Below are 9,972 nucleotides of genomic sequence, written 5' to 3'. Positions count from 1 at the left end.
CCCCCGCCCCACCATTTTTGATTGAAAATTAATTCCGAGTTTAGAAAGGTTAGGGTAGCAGTAAATTTTGTCCGAAAACTATAAATGTTGGAAAAGAGAAGACCCTGTCACTCCCCTGTCTGGGATTAAGAGTCGATCCAAAGTCTACTCTTCAAAGTAACCAAACGCGTCACAAAACAGAACCTCTTTTCTGGAAAGGAAAAAAAAAACACTTCAGATCGACCTGGGTGATCTTGCCGTACAAATACAACGTCATGATTAATACCATGGCAATTTCTTTACAGCGTTTCTGACCGTCATCATTCACTCTTCGATAACCATTTTTAGGTTTCGTTATGCCAATATTCAAATTTGGTTACATAACACTAATTAACTACCATACAGGATATATATACATTCAACTTTTTATCTCAATTTAAACTTTTCATGAACTTTGTATCATTTTACAGTCTTGCAGTTATACCTCACCTTCCCAATTTTTTTTTCCATTCTTTTTTTATATTTCTGTGCAAAGAATATATTTTTCCAAAAATTGTAGTTAAGCTAACTACATGCATGAACTTTACAATCCCTGGGGTATCGGTTCCCATGGTGACTGTAAAACCCTCCATTAAACACGAACGCTCACATGACGAAAACATGGAAAATCAGGCATAGGAATCATGCTAATTTTGATATATGACATGAATATTCATTGTGCTTGTAGTTTCAGTACATCTGTAACGAACATAAGTTGATCCAAACTTGTCTATAAATACTGCCACTTTCCATCTGTAATATTTCCCTTCAACCTCTGCTATTGTCACAAATCTCTTAATGTCTCTAAATCTCTTAAGGCATCACCCCGACATACACACAATGGCTGCAGAATGTCCATTGCAACCACATCACCATGGTAACCTCACAAATAGAAAGTTGTTGAATGAAATGTGATGTATTCTACTTGGCTACTCTCTTCCTGTTGATCTGAATACTTTGATATGTCAATACAAATTCATGAATATTCATTAGCACTGCACTGCTCTAACATCAGCTAATAAATAATCATAGCCATAACACCAATATCCCATGAGCACCTGTTCCTGGAGTGGCTTGTGTTCAATGTTAAGTTATACATGTTTACCATGTGGACACAATGCCAAGTTTTTGGCCCTTGGTACGACTGTTCGATTTATCCATGGGACAATGATACAGCCCAGTCACAGAACCAGCCCAGAGGTACAAGGGAATACACTTCCTTATGATCTGAAGATAGCCTTTCCCTTATTATCAAATCACAGCATGCATAACTACAGGTTTATTCACACACCCCATGCTGGCTTTTTAAACTTGTGAAATGCATTTGAAGTTTACAGGCAAATATTATTCTGCATCATCATTATAGCTACACCTTTCAGAAATCAAGAGCAAGACTAGATACAAATAACGAGTCAACAGCGGGCTAACAGACTTCATACTTTAACAACCGGTCGCCGTATTTCAATGCTTTTTCTGTGTTAAAATTTTTTTAAAAAAACAGAACGCAGTTTAATATTTCATAAATATGACATACATGAAACAACATTGAAGAACTATCTTAGTAATGAGGAATATATTAATACTTTTTACATGTCTAGCCATTTAATTATTATGAATTAAGAAAAAATATAGTAGATTGGTTTTAAGCTTGGCTTTGCTGTACAAATGAAGATTACATCTCATATCCAAAGGATTTATGAAAAACCCAATAAACTTATATAATGGAAGCCCAAAAAAAAAAAAAAAAAAAAATCTGGACATTTTTATACCGTTGACCTCTGCCCTGAGTACTTCCCGTCACCGTGGACACTCGAGAGTGGGCATATACTTGACTTACATGTAGCTGTCATAATGTGTCTACAAAAATAGTACTTGCAAAGAAGAGTAAAAAATATAAAAAAATCGTAATAACGAGAGTGGAGGAAGGATTATTGTGATCAGTACTTGGGATATATGCTGGCCGCCTCTCCTTCTCACAGCGTCGGACAGTTGAACTCTAATAGTACTGCTTACTAACCTTTACAACCAACTTTCCACACAAACAAACTTATGAAAATATATTTGACTCGTCATTTAAAAAGTAGCGATTCTTCCTCTAGCTCTCCGCCATTTTGTCCTTTTTCTTAATTGACAAGAATGATGGCTTTCGGAACTTCTTCTTTTTCTTGGTCGGCGAGAGGGACGAGTCCTTCGAGAGGAAACCTTCCACGCTCTGACTGCCCTCGGGGGTAGGGGAGGGTGCCCTGTCATCGTTGTCTTCCGTCTCGCTGTTCAAGATACTGACTGTGGTCGTTTCTACCGTCCCCGGTTGATCTGAAAGAGTTGTGAAGAGAGAGAGAGAGAGAGGATGGAAAACTGCGATCGTACAAGAGAGAGACATTGAAGAGATCATAATAGAAGTCTACCATGACTGTATCAAACCCAACAGAAGCGCACCTATTTATGCATGTGATGTATTGAGTTGGCCATAGTATGGTCTCTCATGGCTTTAGAACTTATATACATACACACACTCACACTCTTACATACTGTAGCCAACTTAATTTAAGTTTTAAGAGGGTTGTGCTGGATTAAGAGAGAGGAAGCTGGAGAATACAGGACTAAAATGAATTGTAAGATCACAATCCACAGCTAGGTTATGTAGCCGCGTCTTGAACAGGAGGAATGACAACGACCTTCCATCTCTCTCTCTCTCCACCAGCAGTAAGTGGTAAGCTCTGGCAGACTATTACCTCAGTGAATGGTCACAGTCTTGGTTGTTATTTTCTGTGTTCTGATCTTCTCTCCATCCTCACTCTCCTCCTTGGATTCTTTAATTTCAGTCTCCTGGGCTTGCACGTACAGCTCAATCTCCTTCACATCTGTAGCGAGGATGAGGAGAGAAAAGTAGATCTATGAGTGAGAGATGATGATGATGATGTAATCCATCGACTGAGAGTGGGTCAACACCACCCTCCAGAGGTGTGACGACAGACCATTCTAGTTTAGCCTACGATCGGGGGGGGGGGGGAGTTGGGATGATAGCAGAGTTTCACAGAATTGGGGAGTGGGAGGGTTGTAGCAGGATTTTAATGTGGTGGGATGGGGAGGGGGGTAGCATGATTTAAGCCAGAAATGGAACTGCTGAGGAGAGATTCAAATCTGTGTAGCGGAGGAGGAAACGTACGGAGATGGGTTTTCTCACTTTTCTTGAAGAGTGAAACAGACAGACTTATAACTGATAGCATCCAAAGTAGGGTGTAAATCTGTCTTTCATGGCAATTCCTGTTTCCTTCAAAATGATAAGCATTTCCTTGTTCTTTTTCTTTGGTTTCAATTTCATTTACTTGACATCAATCTTGATGCAGTTGAAATTTCTTGATGTAGTTGAAAATTTTATTTGTCTGTTTTTGCTTTTTCAAAATTTTGTTGAAACCTGATGTTTTTCTATAAATATTAAAGACTTAAAACAAGAAATTTTCCTGCAATTGAAATTGTCTGATCACCACTTTGAACATCTGAGCACCACACTAGCAATGTTAAGCACTGTTTTGCTGTTAGGGAAAGTGTAAAGGAAAGGCATTTTACAGCACGTAGGTTGTGTTTTCGTCTTTATAGCTTTGGTATATATTTTTCATAGGCCAAAGACAGAGAGCATAAAAGCCAAGGAATAGAGAGTTTGTTGAGGGTATTCAAACCACATTGACTACTGGCAGTCAAACCTGCAATCAGTAGAGTGGCTGGTAGCAATTCACTACTTGTTTAATAACCTGTATCTGTACACATGTATGGTATCTTTACGACTGTCAGACCAGGCACATTGATAAAACAAAATGCCCTCCCCCATCCCTTTTATTTTCTCTCTTTCTATTACTTAGTGCTTTTTGTTTTGGATTAATGATGAAGATTTTTACAATTTTTTTAAGCAAGGATATTTAAGTTTTTGGCAACCCATAGGAACGGTCAAGATAATGCTTAATCAAATAACATTAAAAAAATTGTTGGGATTGGGGGATAGGCCAGCTAAGCTATTAACTAACTACAGACAACAACAAAAAGACTTTCTATTCATAAGTAAACTGGTACCTTGATCAAACTTTGCCATATTATTAGATCTTGATCAATGTTTACAATATTACATTCATTCCAAGAATTTTTAGTTGGCTGCATTTTCTCTGTTAATTTTTCCACGGTTTTCTCTGCTATGTGAAACAATACACTTTATTGATGAGAGGGTCTTCGGGCTGATACAGGTGGTTTACTCTTGTACCAGTGTAAAAGCTTATATTAAACAGGACACTGTTGTGCTGGTGAGAGGCGTCTTAGAACACAACAAGTAGCGAGGGCGCTTTATTCCATCCTTGTCTACAGTAGCATACCCGTACAACTGCTGTGTAACCCTACACCAACTTATTACGGTCTTGCCCATGACACAAAAAACCTTATCAACTGACATACTACCGAACCTAGTAGGTATACTTTATACTGGTACGCAAATCATATAATCTATAAACAGAAATAGGAGGGTGGCTCTGCTATTTATAATCTTAAACCAGAGATGCCGTAGTTTAGAAATGTAAGCTCTGGTACCTTTAAGAATGTGAACTTACTAAATAAATGCAGAGGGGTGGGGGGGGGTGGAGAGAAGAATGGAAGGTGGAGGGGGCCAGAGACAAGGAAAATTCCAACGCACATGTGTCCTGGGAGCATCTCCATAAGTTATACCTGCCAGAACTTCAGAGATGGGTCCAAGGTGAGTCTTATCCCCAAAACACTCTTGCCTAACCTGAAATTCAAAGAGTAGACAACATCCTCGTTGGTAACATTTATAACACTTCTATTCACAGTCTCTCTGCCATTAAAGATGAGGCATTAAAAATTCATGCCTTTTGCCACCGCGGTCCCGGCACCAGCTGCAAGGAGCGTGTGGCATGAGAGCTAAATGCCTTGTTCTGTTGGATGCAGGTGTGACCTTATCAATTATTCATTTCTGGCTAATATGATTACAGAAGCTACACAAAGAGGACATTGAATAGTGATACTAAGGAGGAAAGATTTAAGAATGAAAAATTTAAGTGTTTTAAGTTCTCACAGCAAATTTTTGAGGCTTGCTAAGGGTCTGCTGTGCGTAAAATGATCCTGGGTGGGAAGGGGTTGGGGGCGGGATGGAATGGAAATATACACCCACCCCGCTTCAACCTGACAATAAAATACAAAAGTAGTAAATAACACAACTTAAAAACTTACAGGAAATACCATTGTGCAGCTAGTAATGGTGATGTTGGAACAACAAAGTTGATTTTATGAATATCTATAGACATCTACAGCTCAAAATACTCTTCATGAAGCTTACACTTGATCACTACATAGCTCTTTTTTTTTGTATTTTATTTGTATAATGGCAAAGTACAGTGATAAGTAAAACTCTGGCTTTCTTATAATTAATGTATTGTATGACTCTACAACATCATATACATGGCATTCCCTATCAAAGCAATCAGTGTCCATCTCTTGCACAATGAAGTAGCGCTTGGAAAGGTGAAAAAAAACATAGTTTGAAATAAAGCATTAGATTTATAGTTGGCTCCATCACAATAGTCCATAGCAATATCTGGATTCCTAGACAAATGACCATTAACCACATCAGCAAAAATATCATCATTTAGGAACAAAGACTGCAAGGTACCTAGAATGCTCAAATGTTTCTGTTTGCTCACAAGTCCAAAACAAATTTGAAGTTGTGCCACCATATTCAACTTTTGTCTACAAACCTGGAGTTTCATGGTGACTCTTGTTAGCCATTTGGTCAATAGCTTCAGAAAGTTTGTTCTTCTTCAAAATTTTCTGAATGATTGGACAAGCTTTCACATCAACCATTATACATGGTAAATTTCCACCTGTTTTCTGCCATACTACCTTTGTGGGGAATGGTGTAGGGAAACCCTGCATTTCTGTACTGTAAAAGAAAGAAAAAATAGATAATCAAAATCTTGGTTATCAGTAGGGCTCATTTATTAAAATTACAATTCATTTTTTCTTAATTTTAGTAAACCATAAACATAGCTTGAAAAACAGATCTTGTCTCGCACTATTTTCATGACCAGTATTGCATGTGGATTCCTAACATAGTTCATGATCAGCTATCTGCGGAATTCTTTTCGTCAAGTGTTTGTGTAATGCGGCTGAGCAAGAGTCTTTCCAGTAATGCAGTTGGAAAAGGGAAGATCACTGATGGAGTATAATAATAAAATGATACCTTAAATAACTGTCAACCAGCTGATAAACATACCTATAATCTTAAATCCAGATTAGTAATTGAGTAATACTGTATACCGAACATGCATCTGTGGGTGCAAGAGCAATTACTTACTCTGTCACTGTGAATTTCCCTCATGCAGTGACATTGCTGGCACGACTCTAGCTCAGCTTATTCTTGTAACATTTGCAAAGAAAAAGTTAAGCTTACCTTCTAAAGGTTAAGTTAACCTTCTAAAGTTCTAGTTCAAAATGGTTAAGAAGGTTGGCTTCTGCAATTGCATAGGCCTAAGCAAACATACATTATTCTGGAAGCTCGGCCTAACCTAGTGACAATTAGGCCAGTCCAGCTGCCTATAAGTAGTACTATTGGCACTATTTAGTTTATTAGAAAAAAAGGATCAGGAGGGACACTCAAGTCCCCATCAAGGACCCTATAGGAGAAAAAAAAACTGAAGACACAAACACTCAGACCCGATTACAATGCTTTAAGTGCTTGTCCAAAGCATTCTTAAACCCATTCACACTACTTGCCGGTACAACTTTCTCAGGCAAACCATTCCACTCATTCACAACCCTATTAGAAAAAGTTATGCCAAATAGTTTGTGACTTGTGTGAGTTTTTTGTTTTTTTGACATCTGGTACAACTACTATTTAGCAAACATGAAAAAGTCAGTGAAGGATAAATTGTCAACTTGATACACAATCTTGAAAACCTGAATCAAGTCACCACGTAACCTTTCTTTTCAAAAGTTGTAACTGCCTATAATAAGGAACTAATTATCCTAGTAGCCTTTCTCTGGACCTTTTCGAGTAGGCCTACTCCCTTATCCTTTGCAAAATATCGGTTCCAAGCCTGCACAACATACTCCATATGAGGCCTAGCCAACTGCTTATAAAGCCTAACAACTATGTCCTCTTTTAGAAACTGAAGTTCCTCTTGATCATACCTAAACCCCTATTACCTCTTTAAGCAGCTTCGAGACAATGTTTAGAAGGTTGCAGAGATGAGTCAATGTAGATACCTAGGTCTCTTTCAACAAAGACCTCCTGTAACTCCTCACCATTAAGATTGTAGGTATACTTTTGGTTACTTCTACCAATATGTATTACCTTGAATTTATCAATATTAAATATCATTCGCCATCCCTGAGACCATCAAGAAACGTTATCCAAATGCGTTTGAAATTTGTCAATCTCAGAATCGCTATTGAAAGTGACCTCAGTCAGAAGAAGACAGTTTGGTGTCATCAGCAAACTTCTTAGCTGTACACAATTAATATCTCCGTCAATGTCATTTATATAGGCAACAGACAACAAGGGACCCAAAACAGACCCTTGTGGAACCCCACTAGTAATGACAGTGTCCTGTCAATAACAACAACATTAACATTGCAAGCACGCATTGTTAATGTTAGGCTACATTACATTCATGCGAGTCTGTATTGTCTACGAATGCAGCTGCAGCCTAGTGTTAATTTTCTGGCTGACGTGAAGGTTTAGTAATACGCAATGTACGTTGTCGTCCTAGCCTATCGTTACACTAAACTAGCCAATATACTCAAATAGCACCTGCATTAATACTACTTACTATTTGGCCTATAAACGTCCCGAATTTTAATGATAAAAGTGCACATCCTTGATTTTCAGTAAGATGCTTAGGCTATGCAATACTTGGTGTCTTGGTCACAGCAGACGTCGATTTTCTTTTCCAAGTTGATACGAGATGCGGTCTCACTAATAGTAGTAGTAGCGCGCCATCTTTTCAACAGGCCTACGTACGTAGAGACCCGTACGTGTAGTGTGTGCGCGTGCGAGTGACGTGCACCGTACGTGCAAATGTCTGGGGTGAGCACCCCCCCCCCACCCCATGGCACTATATTCAGTATTGACACTCCTGATCACTTTAAATGAGATCTTTCTTATCATCGCTGCATATTGAAGGGCGGTTAATAAGATATATGGTACTGGTCGGCCAAAGTGGAATCATGAGCAAGTTCGGAGACCCTTTCCCGTGACACCCCCACCCCCCCCCCCGCCCCCGTACCGCTTGTCAGACCTGGCGATCGCGACAAAATAAACGTCGAAATTTACTGACATATTCAATGAGTTAAAGTAATGAGCTATGAAAAATACTTGAATTCTTGCTAAGTCTTGGTGTGTCCTATGGCGAAACTCACAGATTTGGCATATGACGGTTCTGTGAAGTCTGAAGTATCCAGATGGGTGAAACTGAAGAGAGGACGCGGTGTCGGGGCTAATTCAGGTTTTCACCTTATCATGTGAACGATAAGATTGAACTGTTCGCAACATCCTATAGAAAAAACCTTCTAGCCTGAAAACAATGTGAATGTGGGGTGGGGCCCGGCCGATGCAGGTCACAGTGACAAGGGAACCTCTAAAGAGCCCCTTTTCTTAAAAAGAACAGCGCACCTTTTGATAAAACAGTAAACTTTTCAATTTCTGTAGTTTAGAAACCTCCCCCCCCCCCCCCTTAGGCACAAATCCACGGGTTGTGTGGATGGTGTATACCCCCCACCCCAACTCTTTTTGTCAACACAACCAAAAACGTAAATTCTGCTGCCAGGCTGATCACTTGCACTAGCCCTGTCTCTCATATCACCCCCATACTTCATGACCTTCCTTGGCTACCCTGTCAAACTGCGTATTGATTACAAGGTACTCCTGTTAACCTTTAAATATATTCATTTTATTGCGCCACACTCCTTGGGTGAACTTGTTCAAAGTTATACCCCAACTGGCTGTCTGCGCTCTAGCACCCAATATTTGCTCTCTATGCACCCTGTGTCCACTAAATCTTATGACGAGCGATCTTTCCAGTACTCCTCAACCCTCCTTTGGAATGAACTCCCACTCAACATAAAGAATGTCGTGTCTGAGGAGATGTTCAAACTGTATTGAAGACACACCTGTTTTCATCGTTATAATTGTTATGTTTACTATTATTGTATATTGTGTACATATCTTTCACTTTCTTTTGTACAGCGCGGCGAGACTTTATTGTAAGTTGCGCTATATAAGAACTGTTTATTATTGTTATTATGATCCACATCGATATGGGTTCACTGGGTTTTCATTTGGCCTGTTTCCTACAAGATTTCTAACCGCAGGCGCGTAGCCATGGGGGGGGGGAGACCCCCCATGAGCATATTTTTTTGTATTTTTTTTATGATATCGAAGTTTCATAGTAGCCGTTATAAGAGGTTTTAATATTTGTATACCAGTATATTAAGTGTGTCTGAATTTTCGAAAATTCCCTGATCAACATTTTTCATCATCTACTTGTGCAATTTTGACCGGTCTGTTAGGGGTTGAAGGGGTTTTTTCTATATTGGTTGTCCATAGATGAAATTTTATGCAACATTATGGGTATGTTTTGAAGTAAATTTATTATTCAAATTCTGAACAAATAATGGGCTTAAAACCTTGAAGAGTGGGGCTGACGGGTATTGTGGGCCGTTACGTAGAATTACCTACAAAAGCAATGATCCACAGGAGATGCGATGAGGTCGAACATGATGCGTGACTGGTGACAATCTTGAAAAGGTTATGGATGAAAAAAACCATTGGGAAAAACTTGGTTCTCAGGCAAAAGTGTACATCTGGTCATTTTCAAGCCCGAAAAGTGCCATTTCCGGTGATCTGGGGGGCTATCAAAACCAGAAATTGTCTTGTACGCTGCGCACCAACCAATGGTT

The 9,972-nt window shown here is 39.2% G+C and overlaps 1 long non-coding RNA gene across 1 annotated transcript; it reads right to left on the bottom strand.

Annotated features, from left to right (window-relative positions):
• Positions 1 to 7: 7 nt before the first annotated feature.
• LOC139961575 (uncharacterized) lies at positions 8 to 8,058 on the bottom strand. The gene is made up of 5 exons (XR_011790916.1): positions 7,845 to 8,058; positions 5,769 to 5,953; positions 4,691 to 4,783; positions 2,751 to 2,879; positions 8 to 2,331 (listed from the first exon to the last, which is right to left on the bottom strand). It is a non-coding gene; the product is annotated as an uncharacterized lncRNA (long non-coding RNA).
• Positions 8,059 to 9,972: the final 1,914 nt, after the last annotated feature.

Source organism: Apostichopus japonicus, chromosome 20, assembly GCF_037975245.1.
Source record: "Apostichopus japonicus isolate 1M-3 chromosome 20, ASM3797524v1, whole genome shotgun sequence".
Lineage (NCBI taxonomy): Eukaryota > Metazoa > Echinodermata > Holothuroidea > Aspidochirotida > Stichopodidae > Apostichopus > Apostichopus japonicus.
This window is presented reverse-complemented; position numbering and strand designations above follow the sequence as displayed.